Source organism: Oryctolagus cuniculus, chromosome 10 (assembly GCF_964237555.1).
Source record: "Oryctolagus cuniculus chromosome 10, mOryCun1.1, whole genome shotgun sequence".
NCBI classification, from domain to species: Eukaryota; Metazoa; Chordata; class Mammalia; order Lagomorpha; family Leporidae; genus Oryctolagus; species Oryctolagus cuniculus.
The window spans coordinates 123,814,458-123,840,850 of NC_091441.1; the positions used below are offsets into that span (position 1 = coordinate 123,814,458).

Consider the following 26,393-nt stretch of genomic DNA (forward strand, 5'->3'; position numbering starts at 1 on the left):
GCTCTCCTTCCTTGTTGGGAGCACAGGCTAAGCTTTCATTACTTAACAGTTCTTCGAAACTATCACTCAGGTTGTGTCTGTGTGAACCTTCATTTCCTAAAAGAATTTGACAACACAGAATAGCTATTGTTCCAGCTACTGCCATCTCATTCTCCCATAGAAGTGATCAGAACTTGGTGCCACGCCTTTCTGAGGCCAGGAGCACCTTGTGTCAACTCTTTCCACTCCACTGGATCAACGAGACGGCTGAGGGCAAGAGCAGTCTCCACTGCTGCCTTTTCTGAATACACTGAACTCATTACAATAAAATAAGCACTTAAAAATCTGAAAACAGAATTTCAGCATCTGCTGATAACGTAGGATTTTTTTTTTTTTTTTTTGACAGGCAGAGTGGACAGTGTGAGAGAGAGACAGAGAGAAAGGTCTTCCTTTTGCCGTTGGTTCACTCTCCAATGGCCGCCGCGGCGCGCTGCGGCCAGCGCACTGCGCTGATCCGATGGCAGGAGCCAGGAGCCAGGTGCTTTTCCTGGTCTCCCATGGGGTGCAGAGCCCAAGCACTTGGGCCATCCTCCACTGCACTCCCGGGCCACAGCAGAGAGCTGGCCTGGAAGAGGGGCAACCGGGACAGAATCCAGCGCCCCGACCAGGACTAGAACCCGGTGTGCCGGCGCCGCTAGGCGGAGGATTAGCCTAGTGAGCCGTGGCGCCGGCCAACGTAGGATTTTTAAACTAGATGTGTCCAGACAAGAATTTTCTTACATTTCATAGATAACCATACTGAAGGCAGATAACTTGGGGGAGAAAAGGCTCCAATTCAGTCTTCACTGAACAAGTCTGTAGGTCAAACTTGGATTTCAATGTGTTTTCTTTAAAACATTTTCTTTATTCATTTGCGTGAACAGCAAAGATATAGACAGATGGGTATAGTTACAAATTATGCACAGAGTGCCCACTATGGCCCATGAAGCTGACGCTGGAAGCAAGAACCCAATCCATATTTCCCACATGTGTGGCAGGGACCCCGTTACTTGAGCCATCACCACTGCTTTCCAGGGTGCACATGAGCGGGAAGCTAGAACTGGAGATGAAGCCAGGACTTGAACCCAGGCAGTGGGACCCCAGCATCCCAAAGGTTCCTTGACTGATGTGACAAATGTCTGTCCCTCATGTTACTTTTTTGTGATGTTCCCACAGATATTCAAAAAATCCTTTCAGCTGTTCGTTCACCTTTTAAAAAGTCCTGAGTTTGTTCTTGTATCTGTCAGTTTTTCATCTGGCATCTTGAAAAGGGACTTTCAGTTGAGACTTCTGCTCCCAGCCATCACTTCACAAGTGGTGCTAGGCTAGATCTTTGACCTTAACAACTTGTTAACTTGATAAAGCCGGGAAATGATTATTTCCTGATTATCTGTAGGAAAATACTGCTAATTTTGATAAATTATTAAATTTTTTAAAGAATTTCCCACTTTATTAAATTATTATTGCATTTGAGACCAGAAAAGAACATATATATCATTACTTTTTTAATATTTAATAATTTATTTGAAAGGTGCAGTGATGGTGGGGAGAGACAGATCACCTATCTTTTAGTTCACTCTCCAAACAGACACAAATGCCAGGACTTGGTCAGACCAAAGCCAGGGGCCAGGTACTCCATCCTGGTCTCACATGTAGGCAGCAGGGGCCCGTGTACTTGGGCCATCTTCTGTTGCCTTCCCAAGCACATTAGCAGGGAGCTGGATTGGAAGTAGAGTTGCTGGGTTTGAAGCAGCACCTTGATATGTGATGCCAGCATTTCAAGAGGTGGTTTAACCCACTGCTCAACCACATCAGTCCCCACTACTTGTTTTCAAACCAAAATTCACACCCAGGAAAGCTTTAGGAAGTTGCATGTATGACAGAAAAAAATTAGGAAATAAATAAAACAAAAGTACACAGAGCTTAAAAACAAAGTTCAAAACAGTATTGAATACTGGACAGTTTTTGAGATCATAAACAATTCTACGTTTTTAAATTCCCCAATGATGTACAGGATCATTTGCTCTGTCATAGTTAGAGAGCACCTTTCTCAAGTCTGAGAAGCTACATGCTTAAGTGAGAGAAGGAAAATATAATTCTGACCAATATCAAAGATGAAATCATATTTAAGTTAGAAGAAATACTTTGGAATATTTACCAGTGAATCTTTTCAACTTCACGCAAGACTTTAATACAGGTGCGTAGTTTTTGTCAAGTAAGGTGATGGTGTTTATTTCATATGTTTCATAACTTACATATACATTCTTTATTACACATATGTGAATAGTGACCTTAATATATCATTTTATACACAACAAATGTTTACTGAACCAATTCAAACATTTCAGGATCCACACATTGAGTTTTAGCAGGCTCCACGCACTGCTGCTCTGATCCACATGTTCTGTACGTGTTCAGCCCCACGACTTGATTTCTGTAATGTGTGAATGCCATGCTGGACCTGTCACATGCTTGTACTGAAGGCGGCTCGCCCTATCAACGTGGGCTCCTTTCAGCCAGTCCCTGTGTGGCTGCACCACATATGGACAGCAGACCATGCGGCTGCCAAGGCCGAGCGATGCTCCAAACCCACTGCTTGGATGCTCTCCACACCACTGGTTTGCAGGGAATGGATCAGCCAGGAGCTAGATGCACTGCTAAAAACCGTGCAGAGATCTTTATAAAGGGCAAATCCGCAGGAAGTGCAGAGGCGAGCTTTCATGACAGACGGGTGGGCTCCCCAGTACCCACTCACTTTACTCATTTTTGTAAAAATGATTGCTAATCAGCATCACAAAGCATTCTTGACCTTCCTGAAAAGTTAACAGTGGAGTGTGTCATTTCACTATCACCTGGGCAGTGATGATCCCGCAGTGTATTTTTACTGATAAAATGCATCACTTCTAGATGAACAAAAGGAAAACTATGTCACCACGCAGGTCTGAAATGCCTGGTTAAAGTGAACAGCATGTGACAGGCAGCTGCGTGTGGGATTCTGCTGATGACACCCTCTGAAAAAGTCTCCTGCTGCTGCTTACAACTGCTTTTCATGGTGGCGTCTTTTGGTAACACACATCACAGCATGCAACACCACATGTCTGTTGGCTTTTCCTATCTCCTTTTTGTAAATTTAACTTCACAAACCAATGGATGTCTGCATCTGACAGTTATCGGGGTGGGGGATGGCACAGACCATCTGGTTAGTTATCGATTTAAAATGGTGATGAAATAATCAGTTGGAGTGAATATAAGAGCAACTGAAAAGGCAGGATGAAAGATGCAATGATGTTCGGGTTTCAAGCGTCCCAAACTACGGATCTCCAGTTCCAGAGTGGTATCCACGGCAGGGGTCACTTCCAGGGACCTGAGTAATGAGGAGAGCCCTCACACCGACGCTGTCTCACAGGGGTCTCCCAGGTTCACTCCCGAGTCCCTGTGCAGGGCATGAGGGCCCCATGGTCGCCCCGGGGCCTGGTCAGTAGGTGAGCCAGCTGACCGCCCCTCCTGGCAGCCTGTGTCCCGGTCTGCACTCCTGCTTCTCACCCAGAGCCTTTGGTAAAGGGAGGAAGACGCCAGAGAAACCCACTGGGGCGATCGTGCTCTCAGCGGATGAACAGGCACCAGGTGTTCACAGGAGGGAACGTCCTCTCTGCTCCCTTCCATGAGCAGAGCTCACTGCAGAGTGCGCTGACTGGTGCTGAGATGGTCGTGCCGTCTCCCACAGAAACCTTCTGTGCTGATGCTTTGGCAACTTGTGCGAAAATGGGCAAGACCACGGCCCACCATTAACAAACAAATTGGATATGCTAACAATTCAAGCTTGAAGAACCTCTTCACAATGCTATTAAACACTGGAAATTACAGGTGATCTTAGAATCAGATTTCCAAACACCTGTGTGTGATCCAAAGACCACCAAAGTCCTGTCAGCGGGAGTTCTTGGCTGGCGGACAGTTCTAGGTCTCTGTCTCTTTCTCATGGTCTTTGGCACATTCTGAGGAATAAGAGCATATTTTAGGGAATAATTTAGGAGCATGAGGCCACTTTGGACCTCATGTGTGCAGATGTGTGCATTTTCATGCAAACAGGGATGCTGCCACAGAGGAAAACGGCTGCAGTGCCTCCATCACAGCTGGCCCCTGCTGCACAGGGCAGGGCTTGCTTCTCACAGGTCTGGAAGCCGGACGTCCAAGGTCAAGCTGTAGGCAGGTTCAAGGACAGGGTGGCTGTCACCTGCCCAGAGCAGATGCCCTCCTGGAGGCACAGGTGGGGGTCCGGGCGGCTCTCTGGAACTGTTGCAGAGGGGCACGCAAGCCACTTACAAGCTGCAGCCCTGGCAGCCATGCCCCTCCCTAGTCCAGTTCTCAAACCACCATCTCCTTGAGGGACAGCCCAAGGCTTGGAAGGGCTCACCCGCGATCCCCACAGTGACACTGTTCCCTCCAGGGCGCAGCTCCATTAGCACAGGAGCCAAGACACCACGTTGGGAGTGTGGGAGGGATAAGAGAGCCAGTATGAAAACTGCTTTCCACCGAGTGTTAGTTCTCTGTTCTCCAGTCTTCATCCTCTCTCTCCCTTTCAAAAAATGCATACTTGAGTGAAGTGGCACAGATCCAAAAGTGGCAAACTGAGCCAGGAAGGGTTTGGAGGAAGCAGGCCCTGGATAGCCACCCTCTCTGGTATTAGAAAACTTGGGTCTGTGGCCGGTAGTACTGCCGGCTCGAGATTTTGCTTGGAATGTGGGATCCCCAGAGCAGAGCACGCATTTCAGAATGTCAGGGCGTCTGGGCACCAACTTCCCTGGGGCCTCACGGGCAGGGAGTGCACGCTGCTATCCGTGTCACGTGCAAAGGCCTCGGTCCTCTGGTCACGTGTCCTCCCATTCGCCGTGTGAAGCACACAGGCAAGCTCAGAGAGGATCTTTGCAGCACTCTGTTGCTAGTTGCTCCCTTCCTCTTCAGCCTTTATCATTCAGTGGAGACGTCTTCCCTGTCAGCACAGCTGTTCTGTGCATCTGCACCCGGGTCCACGTCTGCCGTGGCCCGGTGTCTAGCAGCCTGAGAGCACACATGTGTGTGACTGGGTCAGTGTTCTTGGTAGCTGCTCAGCTTCTGTTAGTTTCAGAATCATGAGCCACAAACAAGAATCTCGTAGCAGAACAGTAGTCGTGGCTTTCAAAAAACTGTAGTCTTCACTGAGAACAAATATTTCCTAATGCCACCTTTATTGTCCTGGAAGTGAACTCACGGCCATGCTATCTCTACATGATCTAAGAAAACAGAAAACATACACAGTACTTTAAAGCAACAAAAGGAACCTAGCTGATAACACATTTTTCATGTGTGATTCTTTAGTGTAACACACCAGGTGATAAAACACGCACACATCTGTTTGCATCTGTTCCTGTGGATGACCACAAACCTGGAATCTGGAAATGCAGATGGAAGCAGGCACCACAACGCCTGTTCCTACAATGTGAGCAGCCTGACCATGAGGGATGCCATTTCCCAAAAGGGCTCAAACCTCCGGCTGTAACTCTGAGGGAAGAAATTCAGACACACCCCCAACAGCCTCTTGACCAGTTTGACCCCACAGTTTGACCAGTCTGGGAAACACCTCTGCCTGGACTGGATCCAAGAGCAGTCAAGGCTCCTCCCACCCCAGGACCCCTGGGCCTGGAATGACCATGGGCATAGGGTGGCTACTCCCTTGAGGTCCCTCCAGGGTCCAGAGCTCAGGGTGAGAGAAGTACAGTCCCCCCCTTGCCTAGGTCTGGATTAGTTCCCACTTAACGCACTCGTAGAAACCCAGAGAGGCACAGGGTGTGCACAGACAGCTGTTGTTGGAAGGACCCCACTGGTGGTCACTGTTCAAAGGCCCTTTGATATTGCTCAAGACAGACTTCAGAAGAGAATTCTGATGGATTTTCAGGAAAAGAGGAATAAAATTCAGCCGGCTATGGTTTCTACCTGAGAGCTTAACCCCTGGGGCTAGGTCTGCGTACAAACACTGCGCTCCACCGAGAAGCAGAGGTACAGAGAGGCTCAGGTGAAAGTGGACACTTGCTGAGATGCGAACGCTTCTGCCACTGTGTGAGGGCTGTCCACGGATGGCGACAAGCAGCAACCCTGGTCCCTGGCCACCAAACACCGTCAGCGTTCTCATTTCCAACACTGACCAGCACCTACCACCAAATGCCAAATGTGCTGCTGAGACAACCGCCAATGGCAGTGAAAACCACTGCACTACGAGACGCTGGGACTCTGTGGAGCAAAGAGCCAGGCACTACCCAGTCTATGACCAGACCATATGCCCTTCACAGGCCTAGTGGTCCCTGAAATCCACATCTACACGCAGGTGTCAACACACATGTGTGCACATCTCCCTATGCCTGCTGTGTGTGTTTTGATGCATGTTCTATCAGTACACATGTTCATATGCCTGCTGTATCAGGACACATGTGTGTGCATCTGTATTTATATCTTACTTATTACAAAAGGAGTTTAGAAAATAACACTATTTCCCTCTGCTTATTCTGCATGGGATGTCCAAGGCAGGTAGATAAAAAGGTCAAAACAGCCACCTTCTTAAAAAAGAATTACCCTTTTAATGGCTGTGTATGTCTGGTTCGTGCAGAGAACAGTATCGTAAAAGTGTCACAAGCGCATGTCAGCTCCAGCAATTAGACCTACAGAAAACTGTGTGCTTTTCCCCACTTGTCCATCGGTAGATAAATAAACACTAATGCAAAGGGGACAGTGCTAACCAGGCTCAAACGCACTCAGGACGCTTACATTTAATGGATATTGAAAGCTAAATAAATGCATAAGTATAAAAAAGTTAAAATAAATACATAAAAGAGTGACTAGTGCCAACAAGAGAACTGAAAAAGACCTGTGATGGACAACTGCGTGGTCACTGCTCAGACAAGGAAAAATCATTTCCAATGACGGAGCCCAGGGAAAGCCACTGGGATGTTAGGAAGGAAGCAGCCATGTGGAAAAGAGACCCTGCAAGGGAGCCTGCCATTGCTGGGGCAGAAAGCAGCGCCGTGAGTCTACTCTGAGGACACAAAGGGCTCCCAGAAGTGGTCAGAGGAGGAGGAGGACCACCAACCATAGCACCTTGAAGTGGCACAACTCCAGAGAGCCCTGGCAGGAGCTGCTGTAGCCTGCTTGCCCTTCCCCCACCTCTGCGTTCACTGTGTTGCTCACAGACGTGAACTTATCACTTGTGTGCATCTGCAGGCACTGGCTTTCGGAGCATGGCGTCTGATGGAGACCGGCCCACTGTACAAACTGTAGAAGGTAGGCCTCGCCCCACCCTGCCCCGCCCAAGCACTGTCCACATGGTGGAGTCTTTGGCCTCCGTGCACCAGGTGGTAATGACTCGGGTGCCTGAGGACAGGCGAACCCCTTATCTTCACATAACTCGTGTGCCGCAGCCTGGGCTGCGGCATCCAGCACAGGGCCCCCACGGTGAGGACCCGGCCTTTGCCTGCAGGCCCTGGATAAAAGCACCTCACCCCAGTCTGCCTGTCCCCAGGACCTGTTTGCCTGAAACAAGAACAAGGCCAGGCCCATCTGACTGCTGCAGCCAGTGTTTTAAAGAAGAAGAACCTGCTTCTGTGCCAGCCCTTGGACGCCCAGGAAAGCTCTGCAGTGACCTTGTGCTGCTGCCACCCTGAAGGCACCACCAGTACCCAGACCTGATGTCTTTTTATTTAGATTCCATTTTGAGGAAGAAAACACCCTGCACAGCATGCTCATTAAGAGGTAGATTTTTCTAACTGTTTCCTAAATGGAATTTCTGGCTTATGTGACCCCTATTTTGTTCCTTCTCATTTTTGCCAGAAAAAAAAGTTGAGTGCTTTGCAGGAGATCTTAACCATGCTGGCCCTGCCTGACTGAAACAGTTGCAATGCCATCAGCTGAGGGGCAGAGAGTCAGGAAAGATATCTTGCAGCGCAAATATAGAAATTTCTCACCCTACTCTTCCCCTTCTTCCTATTGAAAACGAGCAGTCTTCTCACATTTTCACCTCTAAAAGCAGCACAGTCCCGGTCTCACGCAACCCCACTGCGATGATGCAGTGGGTGTCCTTGGGGTCAGTTCAGGGATGCTCGTCTCTTGAACACTCCCCACACGCAGAAACACAAGTTAGGGTTTGGGAGGTGGGGTGGAGACTGTGAGCTGGAGTTGTGACCCTGACAGCCCGCCTGGGTCAGCATTACCATCAGGGTGTCTGTGGCTGGACAAAGAGGAAGTGGAGGGCTGAGGGAAATGTCTCCGGACCCCATCATCCTGGACACCCCACAGACTGCAGAGGATCCTAGGCTGGGTCTGCCCCTTTGAGAGCCCCTGCCTCTGCACTTGGCAGCTGGCACTCCTGGGGCACCCAGGCCCTGGGCAGCTGTCAGTTGGACCAAGTACTGATTTTTGACCCTGGATGAACCAATCATGTTCTTTTTCCCTGGAATTTGAAACTGAAGAAAGTTAGCCTTAGTCTAGACTGGTGACTGGGGGGGGGGGCAGGTAAATTCAGGTGGTGGCACTGGATATGGAAATACAGAGGATGCCAAGGAAAACAGCAACAAAGCTATGTCCCAAGATCTGAACGCTCCTCCTCCCTTGCCCTCAAAGCTACCCAGTATCCTCTGGAGTTTAACTGGGATGTGGGAGGGGGGCTTCTATCTATTACAGTGGGAAGGTTTTACCAGAACACCACTCAGTCTTAAGCCACAACAGTTGCCTTCTCAATAGCCAGTTGAACTTCACCTGAGCAGGTGAGCACTGACTATTAGCTGTGTTGTCACCTAATATGTACCAGGCTTTGGCAGTTGGGTGGGGGTGGGAGAATCGATATGATGGCCCAGACCTTGCAGATGTGCGTGCAGGCTTCTCTAACACTGTTACACACAATCCACAGCCACCTACATGGAGTAAGAAGATAAAATGCAGAAAATGCATGGGCTGTAGCAGTTTGGCTTTAGCTGGTACATGCCGGCCCAAACAGAGCCAAAAAAGCATCTCAGGGGTTTTAGAGACTGTACTAAACCAAGTTCTCTGAGAAGACACTGCAGCGAGATGCTGCGGTAGACCTCTACTTACACAGATCTGTCCTCAGAGAAATCCCATTCCAGGCCCCTGAGGAACCCATCCAGATAGTCCAGTAACATACCCAGAAATCCAGAAATCCAGATGCTAAACGTCCGCTGGGCGTTAGCAGAAGAGAAGAGCCTGGCACTGACTTTCTGGGGGTGGCAGGTGCACGTGTTGGAGTGACTGTGCAGGGAAGTGCTCACCAGGCTGTGGGACAGAGACAGAGGAGGGAAAGGCAGGGGCTGCTGGGCAGCAACGCTCGGGGCTGCAGGGTTAGTGGCTCCCTCACTCAGAGCACAGGGCAGTCCAGTTTAAAAGAGAGAGAGGCGAGGTCCACGAGTGGGAGGGGGGCAGGGGAGACAGAGAGTCAGTCCCTGGGTACCTAGCATGCCACGCCGAGTCCCGGAGACTGGCGCAGAGAAACGTCCGAGGCAGACTCAGCTGCTGTGCTCCCAGAGCTGCACTGCCCAGGGCCACATCACACCACAGCTGCCCCGGCCATCTCAGAATCCTCAGGCCTGCGCTGGCCGACTGTGCAGTGTCCACCAGGAGTCAGCTCCCACGCTGAGACTTGGCCCCATGTCACAGTCTTTGATCACCACCACAGACACCTGCCTGCCCAGCCCTCTCCCACCCACCCAGGGTCATCCACGTCCCGGGAGGAGACTTGGCCACAACTCCTCCACATTGCCACACAGCGCTGGCCCAGCTTCCTTCACTTACAACAAATCTTTCCTTTGTTTTCTCTCCCTGCCACCATCTACAACCTGTCTGGAAGCTGTAGGTTTTCATGCTCCTTTCTCCACTTTGCTGGTGAAGAAATGGGTACATTTCTAACTGCTCTAAGCTACAGCTCCCAAATTGGTAAATGTATGATGGGCTTTGGAGATGATTTGACTAGGTCGTGCATATAAAACAGCATCATCCCTCAACAGCCAACACCAACATCGGCAGGTACTCAAGTCCCTGTGTCACACAGGGCAGTGTGTGCGTAGAAGCTTCACACGCCTCCTTTACAGTCCCTCAGGCACAGCAAGGCTCTGTACACAGCTCTTACACTTGACCATTTAGGGACTACGGTACACATGCATTTTCTGCCCGGCAGTTCCTGTGCATGGTTGGTTGATGCTGGTGAGGACCCCATGAGTACAGTGGAGCTGGCTCTCCTCATCGTTCTTTTTTTTTTTTTTTTTTTTTTTTTTTTTGACAGGCAGAGTGGACAGTAAGAGAGAGACAGAAAGAAAGGTCTTCCTTTGCCGTTGGTTCACCCTCCAATGGCCGCCACGGCTGGCGTGCTGCAGCCGGCGCACCGCACTGATCCGATGGCAGGAGCCAGGTGCTTCTCCTGGTCTCACATGGGGGTGCAGGGCCCAAGCACTTGGGCCATCCTCCACTGCACTCCCTGGCCATAGCAGAGAGCTGGCCTGGAAGAGGGGCAACCGGGACAGAATCCGGCACCCCGACGGGACTAGAATCCGGGGTGCCGGCGCCGCTAGGTGGAGAATTAGCCTATTGAGCCGCGGCGCCGGCCTCCTCATCATTCTTCATTTGGCCTGGTGCATCCTCCTCCTCCCTGCCAAGGTCTCACTGCATCATGGAGATCAGGTTGTGCAGGGTACCCACTTGACCCCCAAGCCTCACCCTTGTGGGGCCTTGCTAGGATATGGTGGCCTTAGCAGAGAGCAGTCTCTGCATCCCACAGATCTGGCTCCAGCTGTGTGTCCTCTGGCAGCAGGCACCTGTGCTTCCAGGTCCCCTGTGGACCCTGGTGAACCATCCACGCCTTAGGCCTGGGGGGTCAGTACCAGCTTCTCACTCAGGCCAGCCTTGGACAGCACCCTGAATCCTGACCCATATACCCCTTCATTAACTTCTCCATGGTTAACCACGTTGATTAAACCACCTGCTCTGCTGAGTGCTGGCTGACATGCAAAGCATCTAACATGGTGTCCACCACACAGCCAGGACTCAAGAAGTTCCACTTCCCATGTGTTACAAAGGAAAGATCAAACAGCTACTCATTTAGTGTCATCCAGCAGTGCTAGCATATGGCCCTCTTGCGAGCAGCCCTGCTCTGGCAAATGCAAGTTTACGTCTGGATTCCCATACACAATATCACTCTTTAATTTGTTGGTAAAAGTCTAAACCATCAATTTGTCATTTCAAAACTGTTTCATTTTTCTAAAATCTTCTTTAAATGAATAATTAGCTTTTGCTTTGATAAGCTGAGTGATTAAGCGGTCAATTTTGGGGACTTTTATCTAGTTCTGTTTTCTTTTTTCCCCCAATTGAAAGAATTTTAGTTGAAAGGAGTCTTCTGGTGGCGTGAGCTGAGTTGAAGGCAATCTGGGGTTCCCAAACAGGAACTGAATCATCACTTGGAAAAGACAAGCATCTCCTCTCGGGCCCTGACAGGTGGCACGGGTTGAGTGGCGGACACACAAGAACCCTGCCCTGCACGAGGCTGCTCAGCACCCAGTGCGGACTGGGAGCCCACGGGAGGCAGACATGTGGATGGTCCAAGGGTGGAAGCACGGTTCACCCAAGAAGGGACTTGATTAGTTAATTATTGTGTTTAATTAACTGACTGATTAATGTGTGTTAATCTCCTCGCGCTGCTGACAAAGCACCACAGCCCCGGTGGCGTAATCAGCGGGGATCCAACGCCCTGCAGCTCTGGAAACTGCAAGGTGAGGGTCCAGGTGGCAGCACAGAGGGTGCCCAGATGTGGGAAAGGCTTCTTCCTTCCCCGTCATCTTCCCTTCCGGCGCGTCTCTGTGTCCCAGTCCCCCTTCAGTGAAGACACCAACCACGGAGGGTGAGGATCTACCCTAAAGACCCCACATAATTTGATGATCTCTCTTAGGACTCTGTCTCCACACAGGAACACTCCACACAGGAACACCCCCCAAGCCCTGGGGGGTCAGGGCTGCAGCAAGAGAATTTAGGGGGAGGCACACTCGACCCACCACAGGAGGGGACGACAACATGCCCTAGCAGCAGCAGCAGATGCTTGGAGAGCACAAATGAGACAGCTACCGGAAATTATGAGCATTCTGTTTTTAGCCTCATTTTCTAATTCCTCCCTCTGTTTAATTAATGTTAAGCCATTTTGTGATTTCCCAAGTCCAGGGCCTGGCTGCAGTAACCTGATGGATGCACTGCTACTCATGAGGCCGCAAGTCATTAGCAAACCTTCTTTTCAAGTGTTTCCATGGGACAAAGCCTAGGACCTGAGTCCCAGTGAAAGCACAACTGACGAAGCGACCTTGAGCAAAGCCCCATTTCTTCACAAAGCAAGGGGCTGAGTGCTGAGCTTGCTGGGGTGTGCGTTAAGCCAGCACCCAGAGGCTCCAGTTATGTTAGGGATGCTGCTCACCAACTGAAGACTTTCCTGTTTGAAGAGTTCTGCTCTGCTAAATTGGGTAATAAATTTACCAAATTATATAAAAAATGGCACAGGTGGAGCTGAGAAGTTAATTGATTCATTTAGAAATAAAAAGTTAATATGAAACCCTTAATCTTCCGGGAGGAGACATCCAATTAGAGGGCTCCTGGTTCTGACTTTCAGTATGACGACTTTGCCCGAGAGAAGCAGAAGGTGGGTTCCCAGTCGCTTTGCCTGGTATCTTCCCACACACGTCGGCTCTGCTAGCTGGTTCTTTGGCTTGGGAGTTTTGTCTCAGAATGATCAGGCCGTGACTTTTCTCTGTGTGAGTGAAGGTGTTCTTGAGGAGTCCAGCTCACACATCAGGGCACTTGGATGCTTCTGAGTCGGGCGCCTTTGAGAATAGAATCTTGGCATGCCTCCTCTGCCTGAGCCTTCCAAAGTGGCTCCAGGTCACAAATCCCCATGCGGGGAGAGGGGAGTGATGCTGTCGCCGCAGACTAGCGCTGGGGGATGGCAGGGGCTCTCACGTGTGCCACCTGGAGGCCGGTTCTGATCATGGTCCTTCCACTTCAGGTATGCTTGGTGAGTAGAGGGGAGCATTCTGTCAGATTCACCCTCAGGCTCCTCTGGGACGCAAGGAGGTTTATCAGGGTGTGTCAGGTGTTTCACGAGGCAGAAGTGACTAGAACTGGCACCATCCCTGCACACTTGCACAGCTAGCAGAACTCTCCGGAATGCAGACTTGCACGCTGCGGGAGCAGACTGAACTCCACAGAGAAGTCAGCAGGCATCCGCTGAAGGAACGAAAGCAGAAAAGGCCTGGCCACCTGCGCTTCAAATGCATCATCAGCAAGACTTGAGGATTCACGCACAAAGCAGTCAGGAGCTACAAGCAGAGGCAGGGACTGCCGCTCACGAAACTCCAGTTAACACCAGCCAGCAACGCCACCCACATACTCTACCCTCAGCATTCCCAAATGGGAAACAGCTGAGTTGCTCTCCATCGGCACCGGCATGCTGCCTGCCCTGGAGCTGAGTTTGGTGGAATATGGCATTCACTCGCATGCTGTAACATCTCCCATCACCTTCTTGCTACAATGACAGAGAAGAGTAGGAGGCAGAGGCCACAGGGCCCACGGAGTCTACAATAGTTACCCCTGGCTTCTGCAGAGAAAACTGCAACCTTGTCCAGGTGAATCTGTCTAACTGGAAACTTGAGTGAATGCATGCAACCCTCCCCTTTGTCTCCCACAGGTACATTATTTGTAAAGCAAAACATATGCAAATATAATGATTTAGGCTGTTTTGCATAATAGCTTGTACTGGTTAGCTGAGAGTTCCACTTGCTCAAGGCATGGATTAAAACACTTGGGAGACTTAGAAAGGTCAAAAACACAAAACACAAACCTCCAGCCTAGACCTCAGTGAATCTGGGAGAGGAGGTAGAGTAATGGACTCACTGCGCCTGCTGAACAGTGAACAGTGCACCCCAGGAGCTCACTTGTCTAATTAATCCTCATATCCACTTTCCCAATTGTCACTCCTCTACCTCTAAACATGCTAGTGCATTCACTGCTTGCCTTACAGAAAATATGCAGACCACACACACATTTCCCAAAGCCCTGGGGGCTGGCAGGATAGTGCAGGACCCGCCCTCCTGGACATGGGGCTTATTGCTGAATGGAAATGCATCATGCTTGCATAAAATCCTTCCACAGAGCTCTGTAGATCACTTATTCTTTCAGATTGTTATTGCAGATATTATATGGCTCATACTCTAGCATCTTAGAAAACAGGGAGGGGTAGATAATTTTTCGCTTTATTTTGTCTATGAAGAAATTAAAGATAACACCATTTATTTTAGTTCCTTTTATTTTTTCGGACTTTTGTAAATTAATAACAGAAATAGTTAAGTTTAGGAAACACAGCTGAGATCATTTAGCCTAGGGTCACCTCCTGAACTAAGTTTGCGATGGTATTTCTCTGGGTGGATGTAGGAGGAGCTAAGTGCTGAGACTGGAAATGTGCTCTTTTGTGATGTTCATCAGCTGAAGGAGGATACTGAGGCCATGCAGGCTTGACTTAAAGGTATTCCAGATTTGGCTTAAGCCCTTCTTCTTTCCTGAAACCCCAGCAAACCAAGTCCTGACTGGGTTTCCCAGCACCTTGAGAAACATTGGCTGGAACGGAGTGTTTCTATGTTCCAGTGCAACCCGGGATGGAGGATGTGTTTTATCATCAGAATTTCTGCTTGTGCAGGAAGTGGCAGATTCAGGGTCCTATCCAGGCACCTTGATTCCCAGGATGCCACCCTTGGCTGATGGCTATTCTGTTTTGTGACTTGCCAATCACTGTCTATCCTGGTCATTTGATGACTTTGCCTTTGTACTTTGAAAATCAGCCTCACGTTTCAATTTTAGTTTAAATAAAGCAACTCTTCTCCCCAAATAGCCATAATGCCATCGAGGACAAGGACTGTCTTGCCCATGTATGGCAGCACAGATACCTCCTGATGACCCATGTCACTGGCCATGTGAACAAGGCGTGTCCATGCAGCATATACACCGCCAGAGCCACTGCACTTGTCAGAAGTCTTCTTTTTAAATTTGTTAAATTTACTTGAGGGACAGAGGCAGCTATACAAAGAGACACAGACAGACAAAAAAGCCTCACATCCGCTGATCTGCTTCTCAAACACTCACACTGGCCAGGGTCAGAGCAGGAGTGCAGGGTTCGTCCCTGCCCCTGTGGTGGCAGGGAACCAATCACTTGAGCTATCACTGCCCTCTTCAAGGGTTTACATTACCAGGCAGCTGGAGGCAGGTGCCAGAGCTCACACTGAATCCACACACTCCCATGGGGAATGTGGTTCTCTTCATTGTCAGGCCAAATTCCTGCCCCTGTCTCTGGGACTTGCCATCCCAAGCCTGGAAGGAGTGCGTCCTCCTTAGTGGCGACTCACATTGTGCTCATGTCCTTACTAGTTTTTTTTTGTTTGTTTGTTTGTTTTTGACAGGCAGAATGGACAGTGAGAGAGAGAGACAAAGAGAAAGGTCTTCCTTTTTTTTTTTTTTTTTTTTTCCAAAAGCACTGTTTTTATTTATACAGACTCGTAACCACTTCAGTGGCAAGAGGAGTGGGAGAGGTTCCTTTTTCAATCTAGGGGCCTCCATAATGTTGGTACGGTGTTACCAAACACACAGGCAAGTGGCATCATGGATCTGGTAAACTAATGACAATGTTTAGTCTCTCTCGGCTAGAGCAACAAGGTGAGCATCAATCTCTGCTTCTGTTAGAATCCTGAATTTGGGATTTTCAACTGTAACTACTCCAACTTCTATTTCTGAAGGTTTGAAATCAATCTTCCTTTTGCCGTTGGTTCACCCTCCAATGGCCGCCACAGCTGGTGCACCGTGGCCGGTGCACCGTGCTGATCCGAAGCCAGGAGCCAGGTGCTTCTCCTGGTCTCCCATGGGGTGCAGGGCCCAAGCACTTGGGCCATCCTCCACTGCACTCCCGGGCCACAGCAGAGAGCTGGCCTGGAAGAGGGGCAACCGGGACAGAATCCGGCACCCCGACCAGGACTAGAATCGGGAGTGCCAGCGCAGATAGGTGGAAGATTAGCCTAGTGAGCCGTGGCGCCGGCCCTACTAGGGTTTTAATATCTTCCCTACTTCTGGGGGTGGCAACTCGCATTGTGCTCATGTCCTTACTAGGGTTTTAACATCCTCCCTACTACTGGGGGTGTTGGAACGTGTCTTAGTTTCCTTTCACAATCATTAGCTTTGCAAGTTTAGGGCTGAAGATACTGTCTTTGCTGATTCACACAAGGGCCGGTCTCCAAGCTTCATGTGCAGGCCCTTTCTTACTTGGGAAAGTTTTCCAAATGTGTGGGGTCTAAAGTTGCAAACTACACTTCAATTAATTTCTGCTTCTTATGCTTAACCTTGAGGCCTTCAGTTTTGTTAATTAGTATGGCTAGCTTTCTGAGCTGAATTATGTATTGGACTAGGTTGGGATGGTGTAGAAATATTAGATCAAGTCACCATGAGGTGGAGGACATTTTCTTCTTCTTGATGATTTAAATGAGTTTAAATGAGAAAACTCTGCATTTAAGGAATTATGGTCAGAATTCTTCCCGTAACAAGTTGCATCTACAAGGACAAAAGACTTCTGCAAGCATATGACTGGTTTCGGAGCCATATGCACTTTCATCTTTGTTGGGGTTTTGTTCTACACGTTTTCATTTCTTTCTTTTTTTAAAAAACACTCTTCTGTCCTCTATTTCTGTACAGTTTTTTTGAAATTGCTAAAGTGTATTTGTAATATCCTACTTTTTATTAACGTTTTCAGGCAGACTTGGTTTTAATTACTTGTGATGTTCTGCTCTAATTTTCCATCACTGAAGACTGAAGGAGGATTTAGGGACTTGACGTCACAGTACATTACTTTCTATTAAATTTTCCAAAGAAGCGTGAAGATTATTAATTATCAGGTTTTTAAGGTGGGAAACACACAGGTTTTACTACATTAAAAGCATATACAAAGTTACCTTTAGAACTCATAAATGGCCCTTTATTTCCACCTATTGGTGAGGATACAGTGGGTGGCCCAGGGATTAGGCTGGGATTCTGTTGTTCCCATCACCACTAAGAGCTACAAGGGGCAGGCCATCATGGTCCAGAGCTGTGTCTCATGTAGACTGCCATGCAGTCTAGTTCAGGTGCTATGAGCATCCTTTTTTTAAAAAAAAATTATTTGTTTATTTGAAAGGCAGAGTTAAAGAGAGGCAGAGGGTGGGGGCGGGGAGAGGGAGACCTTCCATCCACTAGTTTACCCCCCAGATGGCTGCAACAGAGTTTCTTCCCAGTCTTCCACATGGATGCAGAGACCCAAGGACTTGGAACATCTTCCACTGCTTTCCCAGGCACATTAGCAGGGAGCTAGATTGGAAGCAGAGCAGCCGGGACTCAAACAGGTACCCACATGGGATGCTGGCACATGGATACCGGCTAGGGTGCAGTCAGGAATGCAGCAGCATTGTCCTTGGTAACAGAGAATTCATGAGGGCAAGGCTATGGGATAAGGCCAGCTTCAGACCATGTGGATGCAAAGTGCCGCCCCCCACAGGCTGGCCACATGGCACATGCTGCTGACTGGTGGCTTCGCTTTTCCAGAGGAGAGGCCCCAGCAGTGTCTCCAGGAGCCAGTGAAATGACAGGCGCTGGGTCACTCTCAGAGCAGCCCATGTCAGGTGCCTGTGTGTTCTCCTGTTTGTTATCTCAGCCATGCTAGTACTGCCAGTTTTCTCTTCAAAGCAGTGACTCCTGGACCTGTCCCTGCAAATTCACCCAGCTCCAGTCACTCTCTCAACGAGGCTCAGATCATGTACAGTGAAAATCCCACTGTCGACCTTGACCCCATACCCACTCTGATCTGCTCTTGTCCACATGTCCTAAGCTTCAGTATTTGCAGTCTTTCTCCTCCCGCCAGAATAGTAGCTCCACAAGGCAGGAGATATGCCCAAGCCCAAGGTCAACTGGGCAGCAAACACTGCATAGGTATTTGCTGAGTGGGAAAGGAAGGAGAGAGGAAAAAGAGTACAAGAAACAGGGACTGCAGGGAAGGTGGGAGCCCCACACGCCCAAGGATGAAAGTACCTGAAGGAACAGGAACAGTCCAAGTTGCTTTTCCGTCAGTGCTGCCTTAACTGGGCTTACAAACATTCAGGGCTTTTAATGGTAAGTTTCTACAGTGGAAGAAAAAAAAGGCTTTAATTATACATAAAAACTAAGTCTGTAATTGATAATAACAAACAAAGCCAGGAGCAGCTGTTGCGACTTGCTTTGCAGTTTCTGACACAGGGGCCTCATCCACAGAGCACTCCTCTGGCAGTGGCTCTCAGGGGACGGTGGGCAGACAGTGCTCCTTCCAGACACAGCCTCACCGGGCGTCCACTCATCTGTCCAGCCACACGGGTGTGCCATCCCAAGGAACAAATTTAGATTATTTAAGCAAGAACTGGGTCTAGAGGGAGACCCACCCAGGAACAAGAGCTTGACACAAGCTTATGTCGACATAACATCAACATTCAAATAACTGCATGTGCCAAAGTCAGACGGCGGCTTCACTTCACAGCCCCACTTGTGGCCTAGAGAGAAAGTCACGAATATATGGAGGAAATGGCACATGGCCGACAGCACCCACGAGGGGAGCAGGGAGAGCATTCTCTACAAGAGGGGATTACTCAGTGTATTCTCTTCTTGGGTGACAGGATCCCACTGACTTCTTCACACAAGGGACTCACATCTCCTGCCCTACTTTCTTGTTCCCCTCCCCAGTGTCACCGCCCCGGCCCAGACCACAGAAGTAGGGTTTGTATCCAACCAACCTCACAAGTCACGCATTTGTGGAAGGACGTGGGTGCTCACACACACACACACACACACACACACACACACTCCTGAGAGTCCCGCGCCCAGGTGTTTAGTGACCGTGCATCCAGTTCCCCCGGGGACAGTCACAGCTCTGTCACTACTCCTAGGATGTATGCGGAGGCACGGCAAAAACCCATGGGAAATGGAAAAGACAAGTTTCTGTGCAAAATAAAATTGAAATCCATGCACAGCTTTTTCATAATCCACATTTCCATTTTTGAAGACCCCTCATATGCATGGATCTTAAATTTTTTTTGTACCAAAAAAAGTCGTATTTTAATTCTGTTCTTCATATTCTTTTTGAAGTACTCCCATAATAATAACCCCCTCTCATTCTTCACAGTGTTTTTTTTTTTTAAGATTTTATCTATTTATTTGAGAGGTACAGTTGCAGAGAGAGGGAGAGACAGAGAGAAAGGTCTTCTATCTGCTGGTTCACCCCTCACATGGCCGCAACAGCTGAAGCTGAGCTGATTCGAAGCCAGGAGGCAGGAGCCATCTTCCATGCTTTCCCAGGTCACAAGCAGGCAGCTGGGTTAAAGAGGAGCAGCTGGGACATGAACCGGCACCCACACGGTACGTCAATACTTCAGCGAGGGCTTAGGCCCCTGCAGCAGTGGGTGAGTTGCCACTTGGGACACCTATGGCCTAGATAGGGGTGCCTAGTTGAATCCTAGCTCCTCCACTTTCAACTCCAGCTTCCTGTTAATGTGTATGCTGGGAGGCAGCAGGTACTCCAGCCCCTGCCACCCACATGGGAGACCCAAATGGATAATATATTAGCAGGCAGAATTTTCATCACACAGATGACTGACTAATGTGTATAACCATTTTATGGATAACAAAAAGTATGTATCCAGGGGCAGACAGCATGGCCTAGTGAGGTAAGTCTCTGCTTAGGATGCCACATCCCTTATCAGTATTGACTTGAGTTCCACCTTCCTGGTAATAAACCTGAGAAAGCAGCAGAACACAGGTCTGGTACTTGGGCTTCTGCCACCTATTTGGGAAATGGGAATAGAGTTCCTGGACCCAGGCTTTGGCCTGGCCATGCCCTGGATGTTGTGGTCATTTGGGGACTGAGCCAACAGATGGAAGACTTTCTCTCTCTCTCTCTCTCTCTCTCTCTCTCTCTCTCTCTCTCCTGTCACTCTAACTTTCAAATAAATAAATACACACATCTTTAAAAATATCCATATCAAAAATGAAAAACCTTTTCTCAATACATACATGTACTGTTCATATGACTACACAGCTAAATGCAGCTGAAAAATAAGTCTTCAAGTTTAATAAGTACATGAAACTATCAGTTCCGCTCAACTGGTTTTAGAAAGCTAGTAGGCTACTTCCCTTAGACGCCAAGACATGAATGGAGACCCAGCACTTTGTAGGTCTCCTCGTCCTCGTCCTCCTTAACTCCCCTCTCCTAGCTTGATCATCTCTCTCCTCTGTTTGAGAAGCCACAATCAGATCTCTTGTCCCTTTGGTGGTATATTACGACCTAATCAACAGATTGAAACTCCACTCAAGTGCAGTCAGTGAGCATGCAGGGATGACAAAAATCAGTTCACTGATTGCCATTTTGCCATGGTTCCCTCTCCGGCAATGGAGAAGTGACAAATTTCAGGCCATGAAACTGCCAGCCTGCAGGACCATGTCATTTAAACAGAGGGACTGCACAAGTCTCCAGTCTACAGAAAATGCACGCCTCTCCAATCACGATCGGCTACTCCAGTGGCAGAAATGACCGCCATCAATAGGAGAAAATGTTCAGGATCACAGCAAGTGCTGTCCTCCATCGCTCTTTCTTCTGACACAGCCTCTGCTCTCCAAAGTGAGATTGCCAAGTAGTTGCCGGGTGGTTTCCTAATGATTGAAGATGCTCACTGCTTTAAACCATAGGTTTTGTTCCCTGAGTGTCAGGCTCTAATGAAAAGACAGATACCTCTGGACAGGAGAAACATGTTTAGGCAATGCCCTTTTCCTGAACTTGATTAAATCAGGTTGAGGGAAAGAGCGCTGCTCGATGATGCTGGTAGTTTGAGCTCTATCAGCACCGACTCTAAACACTGCAAACAAAATATTAGTTTTGGTCTGCAGTGTATTCATAGCCCTGAGTGTCTGCAGCAAGCTTATCTGGAGGATTCTGTTTATGTGAAAGAAATTGCTGTGATCAATCACAGTGTAGCCAGGGATCAAACCAAACGCTGAACAGAGGAACGTCGTCCATCGGCCCTGTGCAGCCAGAGACCAGAGCTCTAAAAGTGACCTGCTATAAATACTCCACAAAAAAACCCCACAATTTATGTGCTGGACTTCTTTTTCATTTGTTGATATGAAACCTCATGTTTCAGGATCATTTTCCCCCTACAGCTCGTACTGTGCAGTCTCCACAGAGCAGAAGGCAATTTCAGTTGCCCAACCTTGTATGTTATAAGTAGTTTTGAAGCTTGTATTTTTCTTGAAATAAAAGCCCTGAAATTCTCAATGTGCATTGCAGAATTGCATTGAATTTTTTTCTTCTCTAAATCCAGGTAGCCAAAACCATTATCACCATTTCATAAATCCGTCGAGAAAGAGAGAGAACATTTGGGTGATACAAAACTTTTCAAAGAAATACAAAGAGAAGAAAAAAGCATTCTGAGTCGCAGTTATGCAGGAGTGACGACCAGTCACACAGCCTCATGCCTTTCAAACGTGCTTCCACGTGCCCCTGTGTGATGTCATAGTAGGGCAGGCTGTGGCAGTGCAGTGCATGGAGTGGTACCGCAGGGCCTTATTCGGAGAGTTAGCACCAGGCCACATCTTGGTATTTGACTATGTTTCCCGTTTCCTATTGCTTGGTTCCCAGCACACACCTGCTCAGACACATGGAGATATATGTGCCCCAATAGTTGGTCACTGTCACAATATTTTTGGAGTGTCAGTCTGTTTTTCTGGATTTTCACATTACTTATTGTTATTTCCCACAGAGTTCAGTCTCTTTATGAATGGTTTCCTTGCAGAGGATTGCCCCCACCTTTGACTTTTGTTTTATGAGATGGGTCAAAAATTGGGACAGAATATTGATTCTTGGTATGTGCAAATTCCTGTAGCAATGTAAACCCCAGGCTTCCTGTGATCCACCACTGTGTTACTTTATGCTCCACCACCCAGCGTGGAGTAGCGATTAGTTGGACAATGGCTGGTGCCCCTGCGACTCTCTGTGATGGTTAAGATCAGTGGAGAAGCCTGCTACTCTCAGCAGGCACTTGTTTAACCAGCTACATCAGTTCTCTGCCTCCAAGCCAGCATCAGAAACGTGGGCTTCCCTGCCGAACACAAAGCAGGGGAAGATGGGCTCCGTCTGCGTTGATCACAAGTGGAATCCTGGTGCTTTCAAAACCCCGCCAACATTTACACAGGGCAAAGCATACACCAGGTTTTCCTTGCAGTTATGTAGAACAATTGGGTAGGATAATTGATGATTAAAATACAAATTATTTGCAATTTGTTCCCTAGAATGGGGATGAAAATGCTCAAGAGAACTCATAAGCTCATAAAAGAACGGGATCACACAACTTGTATGAAAATGGGTTGAATGTTCACAGAGTTAAAGAAGCAATTCACTGTTAGCAGATACAGAAAATACCATGCAAATGTCAGTAACATGCATGCCCATGCGCATGTTTACAAAAAGATGAGAGTTTTCTGTCCCTGTAAAAACACAAGTGACCTGAAAGGCTCCATAATACCCAGAAAGACATGGGAATTGCTTAGAGCTCCAGAGAGCAAACAGGTGATGCGGTTCTGGTCTTGCTTCCCTCCCAGGCATCCCAGAGGTCTTGGTTTAAGAGAGAACCATGGCCGGCGCCGTGGCTCAATAGGCTAATCCTCCACCTAGCAGCACCGGCACACCGGGTTCTAGTCCCGGTTGCCCCTCTTCCAGGCCAGCTCTCTGCTGTGGCCAGGGAGTGCAGTGGAGGATGGCCCAAGTGCTTGGGCCCTGCACCCCATGGGAAACCAGGAGAAGCACCTGGCTCCTGCTTTCAAATCAGCGCGGTGCACCAGCAGCAGCACGCTGGCCGTGGTGGCCATTGGAGGGTGAACCAACGGTAAAGGAAGACCTTTCTCTCTGTCTCTCTCTCTCACTGTCCACTCTGCCTGTCAAAGAGAGAGAGAGAGAAAACCACACCTTCGTGATGTCATGGAGCTGGCATCCTGAGCCAATCTGCAGGGACATGGGGCAGAGGGACAGAGCGCCCCACTGCAAGAGTCACTGACCACTAGCACCTCTGAAAGGAAACAGAACCTTTCGCAATGAAAATAAGTACAGCAGCCTTGACAGGAAAAGCTGCCATGTGCACACACAGCCAGATCCGCAGTAGGGAAAGCAGGGCAGGCATGCAGGAGTCTTTCCTAAGACAGCATGCGTTGCAGGTCACAGACTGGGCACTGAACGTGGTGGCAGGCCTGGATTCAGCCTTGCATCTTACCTTCTTTGTGTCAGATTTATGGTCACCCAACCTGGGATATTCGGGGACTAAGCAGACAGCTATGCTCTCCCAGCTACCTCCCAGATGGTGTTAACTTTGAACATACCTACACCCTTGACCAAAAGCAAAGCGATGTTCACGCAAACAAGATCCAGTCCCCTCGATGATAAACTCTGAGGGCATCAAATATCACCTTTGTTTTACAGTCTCTAGTGCCTAGAACAGTGTCTGCTATGTATGCCTCAGAACTAATAGGGAGGTATCTTGAATAAATCAACCATCCTGTGATGAAAATTGGAATAAATGGCTGATAGATTAATTTGTGAAGTCAATTCCCTAAAGACAGTAAAATACAAATAACCTGGTATTTTGGCAGTGGATCCAAGTGAAAAGAAATGAAAGGTAACCTGTAATTCTCTCAGAGTAAAAGAACGTTCTAGCTGTCAGCAGGACAGCCTTGGCAGAGTTTCTGGCTGGAGATCACCCTGGGCTCTGTCTGTGGCAGCAAACTGCATATCATGATGACCGGTGCCTCCACGGGCTTCTGAAATACACACCGAGATCTATACTCCTCAGCACAGCAAACCCCAAATTTATGCCCACTTCACTCTGCACCATTCAGTGGTAATTTACTGTGTGGGTTGGAGATAATAAGCAAATACTGTATATTTCCACTCACTTACATAAACACGAGACTTCAGTGACTAGCATATCATTTATTTTATGATACTGTAGTTCTCACCAGTCTTACCCTCTCACACTGCATTTGCATTGGTGATTTAATACCAATCAATATTTTTTATTGCTTATTACTTTTGGATTAGAATGCTTACTGGTGATTTCATTTTTCTGGAGGGAGGCTGGGGGGTGACATGTGGCGAGCACTGGTGTATCTGTGCAAGCCTGGAGGGAATGCCGGGAGGCGGCACTGCACACAGGCCATGGGAGCTCGGAGCTGGCCCTACAGATTATGAAGAAAAGGCACTCAACACACATCCCTTCTCTCATCATCCATGCTCTAAAGCAGTAACTTCCTCAAGAATCACCATCCACTTGCAATGTGCTGGATGCTTCTCTGAATGCATTTTTGTTCCCATGTCCAAATCAAGAGAGAAATCTTTGGTGCCAGTCACAAACAGTTTTCACTTCACTTTAGCTCCAGCAGTGGGATTGCAGGACGCATGGAGTGGGGAGAGGAAAAGTCCTTGTGCTTAGCTGACAGGTCTTTTTACTTGATGGGTTTTCTGACTGTTGTCCATTCTTCTTAATACATCTACCCATCAGCAAGCCCTCCACATCCCACCACCAAATGCCATCAGCCTGCCCACCTCTGCCGCACTGCTCTCCACTGCTCAGTGCCCCCAAAGTCCCACTTGCCAAGGCTCTGAATTGCTCTCCCGGCACCTGGCAGCTGCCCCGTCTCCACTGCCTGCTTCTGTGCTCACAGCCCAACACAAGTCCTCCACAGCAGCCAACAGTTCCAGAAAATAACCACATCATTCCCCTGCTACACTTAATATATTTTGGGGTCTTTCCTTCTCAGGCAGGGTAGAACTCAAACCCCCGCATCAGCCCTCTCTATCCCCAGTTCTGCCCCACACACACCATTCCTGCCGTTCCTCGTTCCTGCCTCCTACCCATTTAGTTTCTTGGCCTGCAAATCTCTCTTATTCCCATGGGCTGAGACTCCTCCCCACAGAAGACGTTGCCCACCACCCTAGAGACCACTTCTGCCACCCCCACACACAGTCCCTCACTTATTGCCCTGTTTATCTTCAGAGAATTCCTTATGCTCTGAAAAAATTTTATGTACCCATAAATTCACTGGTTTCCTTCTTTTTATTTTTCATCTTTGCTTCCGAAATATAAACTTGTGGGCTTTTTAGGGGGTGGGATGGGGACTGTGTGTTGGGAAACAGGGGATTAAGTTGCTGCTTGGAAATGCCCACATCCCATATCGGAGCATCTGGGTGGCGGAACAGCGGCTCTACTTCTGATCCAGCTCCCTGCTAATTTGCATGAGATGCAGAAGTGAATACTCAAGTACTTGGGTCCCTGACACCATGTGGGAGACCTGAATGGAGTTCCTGGCTCCTGGCTTCAGCCTGGCCAAGTCTTGCCTGTTGCAGGCATCTGAGAAATGAATCAGCAGGTCGAAGATCTCAATTCTCTCTTTCTCTCTCCTCTATCTCCATGTCCTTTCTCCCTCCTCACCTTTCAAATAAATATATATGCCTCTCTCTCTCTTTTCACTCTTCTCTCTCTTTAAAAAAACATAAATTTTAGAAGGCCAGCTCAAAATGCATAATGGATTCTTCTGCAGATGTCTGCATCTGTTTTGAGCAGCTCTTAATAAAGCATGACTGGGCATCTCATAATGGATGATATGCTCTTAATGCTCTTACTGCTGACCTTTCACACTGAAAGGCGGCTCCACACTTGACATTGATCAAACGCCATTCTCCATTATTAAACATTCTCATGTAAAGATCACACTATATTGGCCGGCACCACAGCTCACTAGACTAATCCTCCGCCTGCGGCACTGGCACCCAGGGTTCTAGTCCCTGTCGGGGCGCCAGATTCTGTCCCGGTTGCTCCTCTTCCAGTACAGCTCTCTGCTGTGGCCTGCAAAGGCAGTGGAGGATGGGCCAAGTGCTTGGGCCTTGCACCCGCATGGGAGACCAGGAGGAAGCACCTGGCTCCTGGCTTCGGATCAGCGCAGCACACCAGCCATAGTGGCCATTTAGGGGGCGAACCAATGGAAGGAAGACCTTTCTCTCTGTCTCTTTCTCTCACTGTCAAACTCTGTCTGTCAAAATAAAAAAAAAATCACACTATATTAAGTCCACATCTACATTTTATGATGTAATGGATAAACTGCCTATAAGCAAATGAAATATTCAAAAATCTAGAGAGGAAAAATCAGATCAAAGGGTAGCTTTAAGACTGAAAATAGCTACTGCCCATTCT

At 48.5% G+C, this 26,393-nt stretch overlaps 1 protein-coding gene across 14 annotated transcripts in view; it reads right to left on the reverse strand.

Annotated features, from left to right (window-relative positions):
- The window catches only part of CNTN6 (contactin 6), a 470,116-nt gene that overhangs the window by 309,979 nt on the left and 133,744 nt on the right, over window positions 1–26,393 (reverse strand). For 4 of the 14 annotated variants that reach the window (XM_051831866.2, XM_051831860.2, XM_051831857.2 and 1 more), the window contains one exon: window positions 18,169–18,257. The exons of the other annotated variants lie outside the window; for them this stretch is intronic. The gene's annotated coding sequence lies outside the window, so the exon portion shown is untranslated. The remainder of the gene's footprint in view (window positions 1–18,168; window positions 18,258–26,393) is intronic. 14 annotated transcript variants of the gene reach the window in all.